The sequence below is a fragment of the Miniopterus schreibersii genome (assembly GCF_964146895.1).
Source record: "Miniopterus schreibersii genome assembly, chromosome: 3".
NCBI lineage: Eukaryota > Metazoa > Chordata > Mammalia > Chiroptera > Miniopteridae > Miniopterus > Miniopterus schreibersii.
The window spans coordinates 28,718,475-28,722,087 of NC_138103.1; the positions used below are offsets into that span (position 1 = coordinate 28,718,475).

Genomic DNA, 3,613 nt, shown 5'->3' on the forward strand with positions numbered 1-3,613 from the left:
TTCCAGGTGCCTGAAATCTTCCCCTGCAGGGTGAGCTGATTCTCTGTGGGTCTCCAGGCCAGTGCTGTGAGATGGACCAGCTTGTGGCTTGACTGGCTTGTGTCCAGGGGCTTGTGGGCAGGGGCATTCCTGTGGTTTGCAGAAAAGGAATCTAAAACCCTTGAGGCTCCTGTTGTTCCTTGTTGTTCTCCGTTCCCAGGTGTGGTCCCTCTTCTGTTAACTCTCTGGGTTCCAGGTGCACAGAAAGGTTACCTGCCATCAGAGGTGAGAGAGGGCACAGTCCATCTCCCCAGAGGGAAGGATGGAGCCCAGGTGTCCTGCTCCCCAGATTCCACCTGCTCCAGACTCTTCCCCTTTCTGCTTAGGAAGTGGGCAGACAGAAAGAAGGAGGGCTCTGCCAGGGGAAGAAAAGCTCTTTGCCATCTTGGCTACAGGTGCTGGGACAGCACCGAGCCCATGTCTGTCCCTGTGCTATTAGAGAAGACAGCTGGCCTAAACTGCAGGTGTCAAATCCTGCTAATCTGGTTTCCCTTCTCCTTACCTAAGATGCAAGGAGGGAGGAGAGGAGGGAGCAGAACCTCTCCTGGGGTGTGGGGGAGAGGGCAGGAGTTCCCAATAACAGCACCCCCATCAGTCTTCCTCCCTGGAGGACCCCTGGAATGGATGGAGGAGCACTGAGTGTGTGTATGAGAGAGGCAGCCTGGGGATGTTTTGGGTGGATGCATCACTGTGAGTTCAACATGGGAGCAGGTGGATAAGTTTGAAGGAGCAGGTGGACATAGTGCAGGAACCTGCATATTGGAAATTTCTCCAGTGGAAAAGGCCCTTTTGGAGGCTGGTTTGGCCTAGGGTCACCAGTAGCTGTGATGGGAAGGCCTTTTGAGCCCCTCTGGTCCTGAGAGGCAAGAAGCCTTTCCTGAGGCTGCACAGGGAGCAGAGGCAAATCTCACTCACCAGTGGCATCCCATTCCCCGCAGAGACTTTCTCCCAAGTTGAGGGCTGCTCTGGCCCTGCTCTGGCCTGTACTGGCCTTCACCCACTCCTCTCCAGCCACTATGGCTCAGTCCCTCTGGGTGTCCCATAAGCCCTCTGGAATGTTCGGGCTGAACTTATCTGTCTGGAGTCTAGCTTTGAGCCCTCATGCAGCAATGCCAGTCCCAATGGAAGAAGCCTGTACCTCCCTGCAGGTCCTAGGGGCCTCCGTTTCCAAGGCCAGGCCTTCCTGGTGGCTTCTGCACCTGGGAAAGGTTCAGCTTTCCTGAGAAACAAGGTCTGGTTGAGAGTCAGGTTGCAGGAAGAGGGTAGGAGACAAAGGAAGAAGGGGACTGGAGCTCAGGTTGCTGCTGGCCCTGGGAAGATCCCGGTGGCATTAGGTAACAGTTCCAGCTCTCCAGCCTTAGCAAGCCTGGCCCTTCCTCTTTCACCAGTCCTAAAAGGCAAAGTCCTGAGCTAGGCCAGAGTGAGAGAGGAGGAGGGGTGAGATCTGGCTTTATTCTCCCTAGCAGCCTGCCAGCTGCTTTTCCTAACAGATGAGCATTAATGGGAGAGTCAGCTGAGGCATGGAAGAAACACCCAGACTTCACCCTGGCCCTATCTGTCCTGCCGTTCTTCCTCCAGCTGTACCCTTTTGTTGGCTGGGGGAGTCCAATGGCTATAGACAATGGCCAGATGTGGCTAGATGTCTGGCTTCTGGCACTCAGCGGGCCATCAATACACCTTGACTGAATGGGAGTCCCACAAGATCAGAGCCTCAATCCCAGTGCCCAGAACAGTTCTGGTTCTCCTTGTTCCGGCACATGGCAGGCATTCAATAAATATTTGCTGGATAAATGTAGTGACTCATTTAATCATTGCAAAAATCTTGTGAAGCAGGAATTACTATCATCATCCTACAGCAAAACAGGCACAAAGAAGCAAAGTCAATTACTGAAGGGCATAGAATTAAGTGAGGATCGAGCCCAGGTGGCAGAATGCCAAAGCTCTAGCTCCTGACCACTGTGCCAGGCTGCTGGGGTACACCCAGGGCCCGTTTTACTGGGACAGCATGATAAAGTGTCATAATCAGGTGGGAACACAATTCGTGGGCCTGAGGCAGGATAGTAAAAAGCTTAAAAAAACTTCTTGGCAAGTGGAATGGGGAAACTGAGACAAGATAATTAAATAGGCACTGGCCAGGCAGCTCAGTTGGTTAGAGCATTGTCCCCATATGCCAAGGTTTCGGGTTCGATCCCTGTCAGGGCACATACAAGAAGCAACCGATGAATGCATAAATGAGCGGAACAACAAATCGTGTTTCTCTTTCTCCCTCTCTCCCTTCCTCTCTCTAAAAATCAATTTTAAAAATATATAATTAAACAATTTGAAGAATTCAGACAGCTAGTGCAGTGATTTTCAAATGGTGTGCTGCAAGAATTTTTAAGGCAGGCGCTGCGAGCCTCGTGGGCACAGTGTCTCCTGTTCATTTCCCCTGGGGCTGTAGCTCGTGCGTTGCCTACCCAGCCAGACCATGGTTTCGGCTGTGGAGGAGCTACAGAAAGATCTAGAAGAGGTAAAGGTTCTGCTGGAAAAAGCCACTAGAAAGAGAGTACGTGATGCTCTTCCAGCTGAAAAATCCAAGATTGAGACAGAAATCAAGAACAAGATGCAGCAGAAATCACCGAGGGAAGCAGAACTTCTTGACAATGAAAAGCCAGCTTCCATGGTTGCTCCCATTACAACGGGATACACAGTGAAAATCAGTAATTATGGATGGGATCAGTCAGATAAGTTTGTGAAAATCTACATTACCTTAACTGGAGTCCATCAAGTCCCCACAGAGAAAGTGCAAGTGCACTTCACAGAAAGGTTATTTGATCTTTTGGTGAAGAATCTAAATGGGAAGAATTACTCCATGATTGTGAACAATCTCTTGAAACCCATCCCTGTGGAAGGCAGTTAAAAAAAAGGCAAGACAGATACAGTGATTATCTTATGTAGAAAGACAGTAGAAAACACGTGGTGGGACTACCTGACTCAGACTGAAAAAGAGTGCAAAGAGAAAGAAAAGCCCTCCTATGACACTGAAACAGATCCTAGTGAGGAACTGATGAATGTTCTCAAGAAAATTTATGAAGATGAAGGTGATGATATGAAGCAAACCATTAATAAAGCCTGTGTACAATCAAGAGAGAAGCAAGCCAAAGGAGACCCAGAATTTTGAGACTTTAAAGTTCTTTTGGGAATTGTGATGTGGAAATGGTGATGTTTCCAATAAGGACATGTTGGTGAGCTGCACAGATAAATTTAACATAACTTTACAAAGCCTTCTTCTAAATAAATGAATTCTCCTACTGGAGGGTTTATTTAAATAAAATATGCTTATTAAACACTTCCTCTAAAGACGGTTTCTTTAGTAAACTGGTCATTTTGTCCAAGAAAGGGTAATATTGCATTCTTGTGAAATGTAAAGAAGCAAGTCTTACCTAATGAAAATGCCATATTGTGTGTATTTTTGTTCAGCTAAGAGATAGGAAAAGATGTTACAGCTTGTTAAATTCCTGACATTAGTTCTCACCAATCTAAGGATAAGTAAATAAAACTTGAATTTTTTCAGGAAAAAAAGGCATTTTTAAAA

General features: G+C 47.6%; 1 pseudogene across 1 annotated transcript; it reads left to right on the plus strand.

Moving 5' to 3' along the window:
- Window positions 1-2,506: 2,506 nt before the first annotated feature.
- LOC308554629 (calcyclin-binding protein pseudogene) lies at window positions 2,507-3,199 on the plus strand (annotated as a pseudogene). The gene has a single exon. The product of its transcript is annotated as a calcyclin-binding protein pseudogene (transcript).
- Window positions 3,200-3,613: the final 414 nt, after the last annotated feature.